Here is a 17,104-nt window from a genome sequence, read left to right as displayed (position 1 = left end):
TAAAAGGCACAGGGCACAATACGTTTTGGAGCTTTAAGCTCCTTTTCAAGCACAAATCTATCGATGTGGCTGTGCTTTAAGAATATATAGTTCACACCTGTAAATGGCAGACAGAGACTCTGACTCCAAACTCTAGAGGAACCACTGCTCCCAGCTCCGATCTCCCTTGCATCCAGAAGGAAACTGAATAGAACAATTAAATTCCTTAAATTGACGAGAATAAGAACTTTATCTGTAGTACCAAGCCTGGCCACTGCAGTAAGAACGGAGCTGTCATCGGCTCAGAGAATAGCTTATTGGCAGAAGTCTCAGGTGGCAGACGCCCCACCAATCTACTATTGATGAGCTATCCCAAGGATAGGCCATTAATAGTTTACAACTGGACAACCCCTTTAATGGAGATTGTTCCTTCCTCAGGAGAGGACCTTTGTGGCCGAAGAAATGTTGAATACTTTTGCTGTCTTCGAATTGCCTTTCGATGATCGATGCTTTACTTTTCCTTGTTTTGGTTGATCTGTACAGAATAGTCATGTAAGATGTGTTCCTAGTTTTTAATCTTAAAAAAAATGTTTTCGAATGAATTTGAGAATTTATCAATATTACGGGCAACTTATTTAGTTGCGATCTGGGAACGGTGATGTGTGTCCATGTTGTAGTGTTATAACAACACACCCATGTGGTGTCCCTGTCGGTAGCCTTTTCTGATGCAAGTATATTCGCACACATCTCCTCCCCTTGTTTATAGCAGCATGTTCCTCCAGCATGGATGTCTATTTGTCTGATAGCTGCAACCACTTGCACCGCTGCAGTCATTTTTGTATCTGCATATTGTGTTGGCCCTCTTTTTGTGATTGTGCGTGACAATGCTGCGGAGGAAAGAAGAGTGCGAACTCCAGTGGCACTCTTGTGTCAGATATGTGCCCCGCAGCGTGTCTCAGCTGCCTTCTCCCGCACTGGAGCAGCGGTGACATGTGCTGACCGGTGGCTGTCAGTGCTGCCTTCGGACTACCAACAGCGGCAGAGCTACAATGAGCAGACGTGGGACGTGAAGGTGGGACTGCGAATTAATAGTCGCCTGGCACCGGGGATCACGATCAGCTGCGTGATCAAGCCGCCCAAGAAGAAGCTGCATGGGGAGGCGAGGTGTGAAGGTACAGGGGCCAGGCAATAAAGAACAGCTGCGGGGAGGCTTTAAGAGTGACCGCGCATTGGCCCTGCAACCAGCAGCTTGGATCACTGCTGGGAGCCGCAACACCAGCACCCAGGAGGTTGTATCACTGGAGGCCGGCAGGCCGGGAGCCAGGAGCAGAGAAGAGAATATTTGTGCGCTGCCAGAAGCCGGGATGCAAGGATGCAGGAGGTTCTCTCAGGCAGGAGGTGAGAAATCACTACTAGTGCGCTTACAGGACCTGCTGGGGAGCAAGCTGTGCAGCCTATCAGGTTCAGGGGGGTGTGACTAAGCTGACACTCTTGTCTCCACCAGGACTTCCTGGTGGCGTCAAGATACACTAATACCCACATGGGGTTTGGGGCTTTTGCACAGAGCTTTTCCACTACCGCACCGTACATAAGCTGAAAACACATTTCCGTAGGCCCAGCTACACTCGGCAGTACGGAGCGTAGCTGCACCTAAACAAGGGAGATTTTCTCTCCCTCACTGCCGGATCTTCCCTGCATCATGTATTCACTACCAGCGGGGAAGATCCAGCAAGTCCTATAATTTCTCGTCCGCACAAATCACTGCTGAGAAATCCCAGCAATGAAGACGAAACCACTGACCTCCTATTAAAATCAGTGGTTTTGTTTTGTCTCGTTGTACAACCGTGATTATCATGGCTCTATAAGTGGAGAAAAACGCACGCATGTGTTTAAGCCCTTACAGATGTAGCAAACGTTAACTTGACACAATGAATTAAATTCATAATTGCAGCAAACTTTACACTGACACTTAATGCAACGAAAGCCATTCAAAAAAGTTAAGATAAAGGGGTTCTGTCAATGCAATCTGTATTTTTTTCCAATAAATCTGCCCTGCCGGCACAGGCTGCTGTAAACAACACATACAAGACGTTTTTTTCAGAAGTAGTACTTATCTAGGCTTGTTCAGCTCCTCCTGCTAGAAGGTCATCTCCCAGCACCCCTTGCTGTGGTGACCACTTCTGCCCACACAGAGCTACTTCTGCCCACTTCAATGCAGTGAATAGAGCTGTGCAGTCCTGCCTGCAGTCTACCAAAATCAGCTAGTGTTTTTTCCCTGGCTCTCTCCCTGAACACGGAGCGTTTCCTAAGGGCTTACAGATCTTCCTTGCAATCTCACAGCAGCCCCTCACTGTAGCCTCTCACAGTAGCCTCTCACAGTAGCCTCTCACAGTAGCCTCTCACAGTAGCCCCTCACAGCAGCCCCTCACTGTAGCCCCACACAGCTGTCACTCACAGTAGCCTCTCACAGCAGTCACTCACAGCAGTCACTCACAGCAGTCACTCACAGTAGCCTCTCACAGTAGCCTCTCACAGTAGCCTCTCACAGTAGCCTCTCACAGCAGTCACTCACAGCAGTCACTCACAGTAGCCTCTCACAGTAGCCTCTCACAGTAGTCACTCCACATGGTAAAAACAGGAACCACATGCCTGTGTCTTTCCCCCCCCCCCTTAAATATTCCCCATGCAATGTATTGTATGAGTGTATGTATATACACATTTATCTATGCATATATCAAGATGCATATAGATATATAAATATATATATACACTCTTATAATATATATATATATAAATATATATATATATATATATATATATATACACACACTGCATAGGACATGTTCATTCCACGATAGCGAGCATACATGCGCTTACACCCGTGTGCACAACAGTGTGCGCAATTGCACTTACATTTATGTAAAGCTGGTCGTATTGTATTTATTTATGTATGTATGCCCTGTTGTACCGCCTCTAGCTTGGATACAAGATGTGATACGGGGAGCATGGAGGCTCTAGTACCCTGTTGTACCGCCTCTAGCTTGGATACAAGATGTGATACAGGCGGACATAGAGGCTCTAGTACCCTGTTATTCTGCCTCTAACTTGGATGCAAGATGTGATACGGGCGGGCACACTGCCACTTGGGATGCATTATGCATTTACACTTGGGGGACAGGATAATAGTATGCCAACAATAGAGGGCAATGTATTTCTTTATGTCTTTGGTGATGTTAAATTCATTCCCTTTGGCTCAGACCAATATCTCGCATGACAAATATGCAAGTGTGTCTGCGAGTGCAGTGCGCCTTGTGAGAACAATGCATTGCGATGTGCGTATGTATGTATATGTATGTATATATATATATATATATATATATATAAACACACGGATGTAGGAGCAACTGCGCTCGGCGCTACAGAGAAAGGTTTTGAAGCCTGAACAAGGTTTTTCATCGCCTGTTCAAAATCTGCACCAGAGCATGGGTGTTAAAAAGTAACAAAACAAAACGTGGGAAAATTATACATATATATGTATTTAGGCATATTTACATGTATATTTATATACATACACACATTTAAAAGGCTGTAAGATTTTTTTTGCAAAGGGGTGGATGAACGGCAATAAAGACAAAAAACACAGGTGGCAGGACAAGCTTGTTCTTTCATTGGCTAATAGAAACATATTCTGCCTGACAACAATGTCAGGGATACATTTCTATTGGCCACGAGTGGGCAAACGCCAGATCCTTGTCCAGCCTGTGCACATACGTAGCTCTCTTTCTTTTGCGGATGTGCTCGTGCCGCGGTCTCGCGCGTGCTCATTCGTACAGGCTGCCAATACTGGTGTATCTTGACGCCACCTGGTGGGTGTACACCAGTGCTAGGCTGTTTAACAGCCAGGTGACGCCCCCACTTCATGATTGTCTGAAAAGCTCCTGGCTGCTGCAAGCTGCTAGGAGCGTGGAAGGAGTATTGTAATGGATGGCGGGTTAGGGTTGGGGGTAGTCTAACAGGTAGGCGTACATTATGCACATAACCATGGGTGCATGTTCAGCTGATAACTTACGCCTAACTGTGAAACAACCCCTAACCCGCCATCCATTACGCTGCTAGGCCACAAAGCAACACCCCACTCCACCCTACCGATGCCGCGGATCACCTGCAATGCTGGCCAACCTGCCCTGCTAATTCTCTGCTCTCCAGCATCGCTCTCCGTCCACTGCTGTCATGCTTTCCTGTGGCGCTGGAGCCTCCACTGTTGGACTGCTGCTCTGCCTTCTCCCCTGATGCTCCGGCGCTGTCGGACCACAGCTCTGAAGCCCCTTTGCGCCGCCGCTGCTGTGCCTTCTCTCATGTGCCTCTCAATACCCCACTGTCAATATGGCCGGCGCCCAGCCAATGAGAAAGTAGGGGCGTCACCTTACTGTCAAGCAGCCTAACAGTGGTGTACACCAACCACTTCTGGTGGCGTCAAGGTACACCAGTACCCAGGCTGCTGTGCATTCCGCACTTCCTGCCTGGGCAATGAACGCTACGTCAATAGTGACATAGCGTACATTGACCTGCAGGAAGCCCAATGTATGCTACATCACTGCATCCAGCTAAATCGTGACTCAAGTGGCAAGAGGCTCCAGGAGAAGATTCCGGAGGAGAAGAAGAGGTTAGCAGGCTGTCTGGGGCCCACTAGGTAAGTATATCATTTTTTGTTTTTAATGACAGAACCCCTTTATCCCCTTCAGTGGCACGCCCGGAAATTTTCCGGGACGAGCTCCACTGCCCATAGTGATATGTTTCACTATATAGTGATATTTTTCACTATAGGACCGTGCAGAACACCATGCCATAAGCTGTGGCAGTGTGCTCTGCCTGCACAGACCCACAGAGAACAGTGCAGGAATATAGGACCAATCTGCCCCCCTTTTAAAAAATCGTGACTCCTTTATATATCCATTGATGTCGCTGTATGAGGGCTTGTTTTTTGCAGGACGAGTTGTATTCTTCAGTGGTGATATTTAAAGTACCATATAATGTACTGAAAAACTTAAAAAATATTCTAAATGGAGTAAAAGAAAAAAAACACATTCCATCTTTCAGTGCGTTTTGTTTCTATGGCAACAAAAACAACATGATATCTTTATTCTATGAGTCAGTGCGATTACTACGATACCAAACTTGCATAGTTTTTTGTTTTTTTTTTGCTGTAGTACTTGTACATTTTTTCAAAGACATTTAATTTTTTCAAATTATTTTCTGGCGCCATCTTCTGCGCGCAATAACTTTTTTATTTTTCTGTCAACGTAGTTGTACGAGAGCTCATTTTTTGCGGGATGTCCTGTAGTTTGCGATAGTGCTAATTCGGAATACATACGACTTTTTGATCGCTTTTTATTCCATTTTTTCTGGGAAACAGGGTGGCTGAAAAAGTGCATTTCTGGCATTCTGTTTTTTTTTCGGACTATGTACACTGTGTGGGGTAAATAATGTGCTACTTTGATAAATCGGACTTTTACAGACACGGCGAAACCAAATATATATTTTTCTTCTATGATTTCGATTTTTTTAATATAGATATGGCAAAAGGAGGGTGATTTAAACTTTCATTACTTTTTTTTTTTTACAATTAATAAAACTTTATTGATCTTATTTTCCCTTCTTTTTTAAAGGTCCCCCTGGGGGAATTAGCTCCGCCCCCATCCTGCCTCTCCTCATTGAAAATAGTGCAGCGGGGTGGAGAGGGGGCGGGAGCTCAGAGCACTGCTCCCGGCTCTTCCAACCTCCTCCCCCTGCAGAGAGAGACGCCGTATATCGGCCGGCGTGAAAACCCTTAAGAAAAAAAATGTTTTAAATGTTCAAAAATAGCAAAACATAAAAAAACTGTATAAACTTGGTATCGCCGGAATCGTGTTGACTCAGAGAATAAGGTTATCACTAGAGATGAGCGAGCATACTCGCTAAGGACAATTGCTCGATCGAGCATTGTCCTTAGCGAGTATCTCCCCGCTCGGAAGAAAAGGTTCGGCTGCCGGCGCAGGTGGCAGGTGAGTTGTGGCCATGAGCAGGGGGGAGTGGGGGGGGGGGGGGGAGAGGGAGAGAGAGATCTCCCCTCCGTTCCTCCCTGCAGCTCCCCGCCCGCCGCCGGCAGCCGAATCTTTTCTTCCGAGTGGGCAGGTACTCGCTAAGGGCAATGCTCGATCGAGTATGCTCGCTCATCACTAGTTTTCACATTATTTATTCTGAACACCGTAAAAATGAAATCCAAAGAACAAATGGCAGAATTTCTTTTTTTTCCCCCAATCTCCCTACAAATTTTTTTTACAAAAGTTATGCAATACATTATATATACCCAAAAATGATGCCATCAAAAAGTACAACTTGTCCCGCAAAAAACAAGCCCTCATATGGCCGTGTCAATGGAAAAATGAAAAAGTTATGGCTATTGGAACGCGACTAGAAAATTGGTTAAAATTAAATGATTGGCCCATTTAAAGAACCTGCCCTGGGGGGTCTGACAGGGGGGGGGGAAGAAACCCGCCACTCAAGGGGTTAAAGAACCTGCCCTGGGGGGTCAAAAAGGGGGGCAAGAAATCCGCTACTCAAGGGGTTAAAGTTCGCTGCAGCTGGGCATTTAATGCATTTTGTCAAATTAACACTTGCTCCATCTCAATGACTTGATGTGTATTTTGCACATATTCCTTGGTTTTACCATAAACATTAGATGTCACACTTCCTTTGCCCATTTGCTTTGTATTAGCGCTCGCACCTTATGTCAAGCACTTAGTATTCAGGGTCTTTTTTCCCCAATTGCACTGGCACCTTATATTATTAGCTCCATATCTATTGATTACAATTATAGGTGGTCATCTGCTTCATATTTATTATATCTAATTGTATATTCCTCTTCGGTGGGTCATCGTATATTCCACAGGTCACCACATGTTTTTGCATGATTTTAGCCATTTTTATTTACCCACGTTCCTTTTTGATGAAAGAATAAAATCTGTGTAATATTTATGATGGATGTGTAGAACCTTCTGTGTGTCGCCTCATCTTTTAAGTTCCATGCTTCAGACATACATGTATCACATGTTTATGGGTAGTGTGAGTCATCACCTTCCTTCACTTCCTGCAGTCTTGTTAGATCTGCTACTATGTGGTCAGTTGGGTGATAAGCTATAACTAGATTTTCCAAATGCATTGGATACTATACAACACAACCTCCTTGTAAGAAGCTTCAGGTGCTGGGACTGGGAGACATGAGGAAAGAGGGTGGGACTGGGAGACATGAGGAAAGAGGGTGGGACTGGGAGACATGAGGGTAGAGGGTGGGACTGGGAGACATGAGGAAAAAGGCTGGGACTGGGAGACATGAGGAAAAAGGCTGGGACTGGGAGACATGAGGAAAAAGGATGGGACTGGGAGACATGAGGAAAAAGGATAGGACTGGGAGACATGAAGAAAGAGGGTGAGACTGGGAAACATGGGGAAAGAGGGTGGGACTGGGAGACATGAGAAAAGAGGGTGGGATTGGGAGACATGAGAAAAGAGGGTGGGACTGGGAGACATGAGAAAAGAGGGTGGGGCTGGGAGACATGAGAATAGAGGGTGGGACTGGGAGACATGAGAAAAGAGGGTGGGACTGGGAGACATGAGAAAAGAGGGTGGGACTGGGAGACATGAGAAAAGAGGGTGGGACTGGGAGACATGAGAAAAGAGGGTGGGACTGGGAGACATGAGAATAGAGGGTGGGACTGGGAGACATGAAGAAAGAGGGTGGGACTGGGAGACATGAAGAAAGAGGGTGGGACTGGGAAACATGAAGAAAGAGGGTGGGACTGGGAGACACGAAGAAAGAGGGTGGTACTGGGAGACACGAGGAAAGAGGGTGGGACTGGGAGACATGAAGAAAGAGGGTGGGACTGGGAGACACGAGGAAAGAGGGTGGGACTGGGAGACACGAGGACAGAGGGTGGGACTGGGAGACACGAGGAAAGTGGGTGGTACTGGGAGACACGAGGAAAGAGGTTGGGACTGGGAGACACGAGGAAAGAGGGTGGGACTGGGAGACACGAGGAAAGAGGGTGGGACTGGGAGACACGAGGAAAGAGGGTGGGACTGGGAGACAGGAAGAAAGAGGGTGGGACTGGGAGACAGGAGAAAAGAGGGTGGGACTGGGAGACAGGAGAAAAGAGGGTGGGACTGGGAGACAGGAGAAAAGAGGGTGGGACTGGGAGACAGGAGAAAAGAGGGTGGGACTGGGAGACAGGAGAAAAGAGGGTGGGACTGGGAGACAGGAGAAAAGAGGGTGGGACTGGGAGACAGGAGAAAAGAGGGTGGGACTGGGAGACAGGAGAAAAGAGGGTGGGACTGGGAGACAGGAGAAAAGAGGGTGGGGCTGGGAGACATGAGAAAAGAGGGTGGGGCTGGGAGACATGAGAAAAGAGGGTGGGACTGGGAGACAGGAGAAAAGAGGGTGGGACTGGGAGACAGGAGAAAAGAGGGTGGGACTGGGAGACAGGAGAAAAGAGGGTGGGACTGGGAGACAGGAGAAAAGAGGGTGGGACTGGGAGACAGGAGAAAAGAGGGTGGGACTGGGAGACAGGAGAAAAGAGGGTGGGACTGGGAGACAGGAGAAAAGAGGGTGGGACTGGGAGACAGGAGAAAAGAGGGTGGGACTGGGAGACAGGAGAAAAGAGGGTGGGACTGGGAGACAGGAAAAAAGAGGGTGGGACTGGGAGACAGGAAAAAAGAGGGTGGGACTGGGAGACAGGAGAAAAGAGGGTGGGACTGGGAGACAGGAGAAAAGAGGGTGGGACTGGGAGACAGGAGAAAAGAGGGTGGGACTGGGAGACAGGAGGAAAGAGGGTGGGACTGGGAGACATGGGGAAAGAGGGTGGGACTGGGAGACATGAGGAAAGAGGGTGGGACTGGGAGACATGAGGAAAGAGGGTGGGACTGGGAGACATGAGGAAAGAGGGTGGGACTGGGAGACATGAGGAAAGAGGGTGGGACTGGGAGACATGAGGAAAGAGGGTGGGACTGGGAGACATGGGGAAAGAGAATAAGACTGGGAGACACGAGGAAAGAGGTTGGGACTGGGAGACACGAGGAAAGAGGGTGGGACTGGGAGACAGGAGGAAAGAGGGTGGGACTGGGAGACAGGAGGAAAGAGGGTGGGACTGGGAGACATGAGGAAAGAGGGTGGGACTGGGAGACAGGAGGAAAGAGGGTGGGACTGGGAGACAGGAGAAAAGAGGGTGGGACTGGGAGACATGAGGAAAGAGGGTGGGACTGGGAGACATGAGGAAAAAAGGTGGGACTGGGAGACATGAGGAAAGAGGGTGGGACTGGGAGACATGAGGAAAGAGGGTGGGACTGGGAGACATGAGGAAAGAGGGTGGGACTGGGAGACATGAGGAAAGAGGGTGGGACTGGGAGACATGGGGAAAGAGGATAAGACTGGGAGACATGAGGAAAGAGGTTGGGACTGGGAGACAGGAGGAAAGAGGGTGGGACTGGGAGACAGGAGGAAAGAGGGTGGGACTGGGAGACAGGAGGAAAGAGGGTGGGACTGGGAGACATGAGGAAAGAGGGTGGGACTGGGAGACAGGAGGAAAGAGGGTGGGACTGGGAGACATGAAGAAAGAGGGTGGGACTGGGAGACATGAAGAAAGAGGGTGGGACTGGGAGACATAAGGAAAGAGGGTGGGACTGGGAGACATGGGGAAAGAGGATGGGACTGGGAGACATGGGGAAAGAGGGTGGGACTGGGAGACATGAGGAAAGAGGGTGAGACTGGGAAACATGAGGAAAGAGGGTGAGACATGAGGAAAGAGGGTGGGACTGGGAGACAGGAAAAAAGAGGGTGGGACTGGGAGACAGGAGAAAAGAGGGTGGGACTGGGAGACAGGAGAAAAGAGGGTGGGACTGGGAGACAGGAGGAAAGAGGGTGGGACTGGGAGACATGGGGAAAGAGGGTGGGACTGGGAGACATGAGGAAAGAGGGTGGGACTGGGAGACATGAGGAAAGAGGGTGGGACTGGGAGACATGAGGAAAGAGGGTGGGACTGGGAGACATGAGGAAAGAGGGTGGGACTGGGAGACATGAGGAAAGAGGGTGGGACTGGGAGACATGAGGAAAGAGGTTGGGACTGGGAGACACGAGGAAAGAGGGTGGGACTGGGAGACAGGAGGAAAGAGGGTGGGACTGGGAGACAGGAGGAAAGAGGGTGGGACTGGGAGACATGAGGAAAGAGGGTGGGACTGGGAGACAGGAGGAAAGAGGGTGGGACTGGGAGACAGGAGAAAAGAGGGTGGGACTGGGAGACATGAGGAAAGAGGGTGGGACTGGGAGACATGAGGAAAAAAGGTGGGACTGGGAGACATGAGGAAAGAGGGTGGGACTGGGAGACATGAGGAAAGAGGGTGGGACTGGGAGACATGAGGAAAGAGGGTGGGACTGGGAGACATGGGGAAAGAGGATAAGACTGGGAGACATGAGGAAAGAGGTTGGGACTGGGAGACAGGAGGAAAGAGGGTGGGACTGGGAGACAGGAGGAAAGAGGGTGGGACTGGGAGACATGAGGAAAGAGGGTGGGACTGGGAGACAGGAGGAAAGAGGGTGGGACTGGGAGACATGAAGAAAGAGGGTGGGACTGGGAGACATGAAGAAAGAGGGTGGGACTGGGAGACATAAGGAAAGAGGGTGGGACTGGGAGACATGGGGAAAGAGGATGGGACTGGGAGACATGGGGAAAGAGGATGGGACTGGGAGACATGAGGAAAGAGGGTGGGACTGGGAGACATGAGGAAAGAGGGTGAGACTGGGAAACATGAGGAAAGAGGGTGAGACATGAGGAAAGAGGGTGGGACTGGAAGACATTGGTTGAGAGACACAAAACAACTAGTTGTAAATGGGACATACTCTAAATGGCCTGAAGTCCACAGTGGGGTGCTACAAGGATCTGTGTTCGGACCCGCTCTTACTTGGTTACAAGTAAGCTGAGCAGCAATACTCAATGTCAAGCAGCAGCTGCAAAAGCATATAGGATTTTGTGGTGTATAAAAAAAGGTAAAAAAAATAGACATCCCATAGTAATATTGTTCCTCTATAGGTCCTTTATTAGGCTCAATTTGCATCTGTGTTTGGGATTCGGTCATAATTCAATTTCTCTGCTCCTCTTTTGGAACAGAGAAACAGAATTATAATGTAAATAAGTGGATCCAGTTTTTCTCATACTGATTTCAATGGGGTTTTAAAAGATAGAAAGCTTTCTGTTTTTTTCCCATTCCATTAGGTTTCATTTTTGACATGGAACAAATGGCGCAGCCTGCAGCGTTCATGTGGCGGAATCAAATGCGGATTCTTCCTCTAAAACTGCATCATAAATCCCAGAGGGCTCAGTCCCACGAACGTGGAGTTCACACGGCTGTTAGCTACGCAAAAAAAAATCACAACTATAGCTGCAGAGAAATGATTTGAACGGATGATTTTTCAGCGCTGAAGTCCCAAGCTTCAGCCGCGATCTTTCCTAACGGGAGGGACTGAAAATATGTGCTGCTGGAAAAAGAGATGAAGGGGGTCCCCTGGGGCTTTTGTTGATCTCTCCAGGGCTTCCCTTCATCGCCAAGGACGCCCTTCATCTACAACTTGCCTTGCCCTCTGATTGTACGCCTGGACTATGATCCATCTATGGCACCCCACATTTCTCCACTTTGCCTATTGTATACATCTCCTACTCCTGTACCTCCTGCATCACCTCCTCCTTGTTGTGTGTAAGCTAGTTGGTGCAGGCCCCACACCCATTCTGTTACTAATAATTGAATACTACATGTAACTGTTGTATCATCTATGTTCCCCAATGTTTTGAATTATTTTGCGCTATACAAAAAAAGATTATTATCTCAACACAGATGGAGGGGTTCCCCTGCTGCTGAGATGAAGGGATTCCCCAGCAGTGCAGATGAAGGGGTTCCCCTGCAGAGGAGATGAAGAGATTCCCCAGCAATGGGGATGGAGGAGTTCCCCTGCAGCTGAGATGAAGGCACTCCTCAGCCGTGTGGATAGAGGGGTTCCACTGCATGGGAGATGAAGGGATTCCCCAGCAGTGCAGATGGAGGGGTTCCCCTGCAGGGGTGATGGAGGGATTTCCCCACAGCAGGAGTCTATTGGGGCTTCTGCTCTTTGCACACCACAGATAGGTCAGGACTAGAGATGAGCGAGCGTACTCGGAAAAGCACTACTCGCTCGAGTAATTTGCTTTATCCGAGTATCGCTGTGCTCGGGTCTGAAGATTTGGGTGCCGGCACGGAGCGGGGAGCTGCAGGGGAGAGCGGGGAGGAACGGAGGTAAGATCTTTCTCTCTCTCTCCCGCCCGCTCTCCCCTGCTCCCCGCTGCGACTCACCTGTCAGCCGCAGCGGCACCCGAATCTTCAGACCCGAGCACAGCGATACTCGGATAAAGCACATTACTCGAGCGAGTAGTGCTTTTCCGAGTACGCTCGCTCATCTCTAGTCAGGACCTATATTTTTGTGCAGCAGGTGAGTTCAGCTGCTGAATTCCTGTAGCTGATGTCCGATCTTTTTAGGTGCGATTAATTTTATGTTTTTTTTAATTTTTTTTTTTTGCGCAACGAACATTCCTTCATCTAAATGTTTCCATTTAGATGAAGATGTTTTCTAATAGTTGCGTTTTTTTTTGCATATGTAATCTAACTGAGCAAATTCCCTCATTTGCATGAGCCCTAAGGCTGCCGTTACACACAGAGCCCTCTGCTGCAAAATGCCAGTGGAAATCCACTGATTGCAGGCGGTATCTGGACTCGTCAAACTGATTTATTCAATGAATCAGGGGGCTGGCCACAAGCAGCTGTCTGTATTTTGCAGCAGAGAGAGTGCATATAGCAGCAGTAATACAAAGACTTGCAACTCAATATACCATCATCTACTGACGCTATAGCTCTAGGATTAAAAGCAGTAAAACGCGTTATAAAAAGTTTGCATGTAGGTCCGGTCTTCTTTGTACTTTACAAACTGGAATAACAAGAACGTCACAAAACAGAGTTTCAAAAAAGATAGTATAGAGTTGTTAACTCATTAATACAAGGTTTTCCATGACAGATACTCCATAAATCCAGGGACAAGTGATAGCTTTTCTGAATGTAGAAGTTGTCTGCCTTTTCTTCTCCATATGGCCAAGACTGATGACTTCTCCTACAGCACAAATGCATTCAGACCCCTCTAGATTCCCATAACAGGTCTGCTTTTAATGGTGATGTACTCGGGGCTTTTATGAATCCTGAAGATGTTTCTACATTCTCTCTGTATGTTGCTCACCACTGACCAGCAGTAAGCACATATTAGATGCACCATTGATCAGCAGGGAGGTAAGACTGAAACTACCAGTAACTAATCGGGAAAACATAGTAAAGCTGTTATCGCATTAAAAATATTGTTTATGGTTAAATTCTGCCCATAACTACAAACATTTTTTGTATTTACACTTATTAAGAAGTGTTTCTATCCCCAGATATTCCAGGACTAATGTTAAAATAGCGCCACCTGCTGTTTCTATTCTGTAGCCACCTCAGTAAATTCTCACAGTGAACCTGCTTATAAAAATAAAATAGTTATTGTTAATAAAGCATCAGAGGATCCTCATCTAAGAAATAACCCGTATTCTGGAGGTAAGCAGCTAGATGGATGACATGTCTTTGGAGACGTCAGTCCACATATTCGGACAACACCCAGGTGATGCACCCAACGCCAGAGATACAACTTGGTTTGTTCATCTTGTATATTTATTGTCTATGACGTTGTTCGAAGTTGGTAAGCCTGCCCCCGCGTGCCTCCTAATCTAAGGGTGCTTGTGTTTGCGAGCATTCACACTTCTGGTCATTTAAATGCACACGTGGCGACACACATACGTCTGGGTGCCATGTTGGAGCAACTATATACCCCTTTGTAATTGGGAAAACTACTATGAGTGCATGATTAAAGGGTTGTACCCCAAAACGTGTTGAACAACTCTCCATTCCCTTACCTCCCCCTTCTTATTTTATTTTATAATTATTTATATGTAACTCTTAAACGTAACCAAAATATTTTCCTTAACATCCCTGGTGAAAATATCCTTGGTCTCACAAGATCTTTTCTACGGCTGACTTGGATCTACAAAAATTGGAAGTTATGGAAACACAAGTCCCATTTCAAATGTCATAGGCCGACCCATTGAGCACAGGAGACTTTTCATATACATTCTTTTAATATTTCTGTGCAACGACTCAGACCTACAAGGGGTAAGCAGAGGGGAGAAGTAAGATGGTAATCATGGTGGCTCTACTGCTCCTCCGGTAAAGTTGGAAAAGAGGTCTTAATGTGATACTACTACAGTGGTAAAATTGGCAGTTCTTATTGCATGCTGCCTGCGCAGTAAGGCAGGGTAAAATGGTGATAACCTAGTGGAGCACTACCCGTGGAGTTGGGTAGGGAAAGATCTTATTTGTTGTGACACCAGTCCGTATATGTGTAGGGCCCTGTTATGAACAAATCAATAAACTACAAAAGTGGAGAACTTAACAAAAATGGGGTAGTAATCCTTGTCTCTGGGGTGTGTAGTGTGGTACCTCAGTGAAGATGCTGTAAATGGTGGGAAGGGACTCTATAAAGCAGGCTCAGATGGTAAAACACTTTAACACTTTATTGGCAGGGAGAGAGAGAGTTCTTTACGTTGTAGCAATTACACAACTTGAATTACAGTTACTTGAGGTAGATGAGGACAACATGACAGTAGGAAAGCACTTCACTTAGACTTAGGAGCTTGGGATTGACTTTCCCCTTCTGGTTCTTCTGACATAACACTCCAGCTTTGCCTCTCTGGTTGGGACTATAAATGGTTAACCTGTTTCTTGCTTCGCTATTTGTGTTAGCTTCTGACTTTTGTTGTCTTCTAATTGAACTTCTCCCTGTTCTCTCTCCTTCTCTCTCTCTTCTGCTAACTCTCCCGAATAACTTGTCTTTGGTTACTCACACTTTTGATGTTCTTTCCTCCCCACCACACTGGATTTCTCCTTGTTCCTCCCCAGCCTCTCTCAAGCTCAAGCTTAGCTCTCTACCTGGAAGACTGACTTAACTCCACCCACTCTGTCCTTTTGTACTGTCACTAACCCAGCCTATCTAGGGGTCATTACCAATCGCAGGCTCACTATACCTGCCTAACCACTCCCCTGCCTGTTGTTAGGCGAACTCCACTCACAAGGGTCTGGAGAAAATTACCAGAACACTTATTTCAATGAGAAATATGAACAGCATGACATAATATTTCACACTTATAATACATTATATTAAACCCGATTCCACACTGTGACCAGCACAGCAGTAACGGACTACCCAACTCTGGGGCACTACATCTGTTATTTCGAGGCTCAAGTGAAGTCTTGGATTCTCCCTGCTCATGCTCTCCTGAGTTGTGGATGTTAAAGAGGGTTTTGTCTATATTTACATCAGGCCTTCAGGGACTGTAGGTGTGGCGGCCCACCCCTTTGGTTGGCCTGCCTACAACAGGGTGAGTCCCCCTTTATATATATATATTTTTTGGCATCTACTTTTGGCACTCTCTTTTTATAGAAGTGCTGCTCTCTTTAATATATCAATAGTTGACTGGAAGGGTTCCACCATCCCATTCCCTGGCAAATCCAGTATTCACCAGACCGTGCTCTCAGTGTACAGGCCAATATATAGGAAACACACAACTTTGTTCTCTCTGTAGTGGCCTGGGTTGCTATTTTAAACAAAGTTACCCTTCATTTTAATGAGTACTTTGCTGGCAATGCCAAGCCTGGCCAATACAGAGAGGAGATTAAAAGGGGACTTGATGTCTTTCTGGAGCAGAAGGATATTACAGGATATAAATCTTAGGTTAATTGTTAATCCGGGTATATAGGCTGGTAGGAACTATTAGGGGTTGATCCAGTGATTAGTCTGATTGCCATTAGGGAGGTAGGAAGGAATTTTTCCCCCCAAAAGGGCTAATTGGCTTCCGCTCTTGGTTTTTTTTTTGCCTTCCTCTGGATCAACAACACAGGAGGATAGACAGGCTGGACTAGATGGACATTGTCTTCATTCAGCCTTGCATACTATGTTACTATGTTAATGAGTTGTGTGTTTCCTGTAACACACTGAATCTGTACACTGATATAGTGGCCCAAAGATCAGCTGATTGACCAAGGTTCAAGGTGGCTGACCCTCGAAGATCGACCATTAATAACTAGAGATGAGCGAGCACCAAAATGCTCAGGTGCTCGTTACTCGGGACGAACATTTCGCGATGCTCGAGGGTTCGTTTCGAGTAACGAACCCCATTGAAGTCAATGGGCGACTTGAGCATTTTTGTATTTCGCCGATGCTCGCTAAGGTTTCCATTTGTGAAAATCTGGGCAATTCAAGAAAGTGATGGGAACAACACAGAAACGGATAGGGCAGGCGAGGGGCTACATGTTGAGCTGCATCTCAAGTTCCCAGGTCCCACTATTAAGCCACAATAGCGGCAAGAGTGCCACCCCCCCTCCCAACAATTTTTACTTCTGAAAAGCCCTCATTAGCAATGCATACCTTAGCTAAGCACCACACTACCTCCAACAAAGCACAATCACTGCCTGCATGACACTCCGCTGCCACTTCTCCTGGGTTACATGCTGCCCCCCCCCCCGCACGACCCAGTGTCCACAGCGCACACCAAATTGTCCCTGCGCAGCCTTAAGCTGCCCTCATGCCACACCACCCTCATGTCTATTTATAAGTGCGTCTGCCATGAGGAGGAACTGCAGGCACACACTGCAGAGGGTTGGCACGGCTAGGCAGCGACCCTCTTTAAAAGGGGCGGGGCGATAGCCCACAATGCTGTACAGAAGCAATGAGAAATCCAATCCTGTGCCACCTCCATCAGGAGCTGCACACGTGGGCATAGCAATGGGGAACCTATGTGCCACACACTATTCATTCTGTCAAGGTGTCTGCATGCCCCAGTCAGACCGGGGTTTTTTATAAATAGTCACAGGCAGGTACAACTCCGCAATGGGAATTCCGTGTGCACCCACAGCATGGGTGGCTCCCTGGAATCCACCGGCT

The sequence above is a fragment of the Eleutherodactylus coqui genome, chromosome 12, assembly GCF_035609145.1.
Source record: "Eleutherodactylus coqui strain aEleCoq1 chromosome 12, aEleCoq1.hap1, whole genome shotgun sequence".
Lineage (NCBI taxonomy): Eukaryota > Metazoa > Chordata > Amphibia > Anura > Eleutherodactylidae > Eleutherodactylus > Eleutherodactylus coqui.
This window is presented reverse-complemented; position numbering follows the sequence as displayed.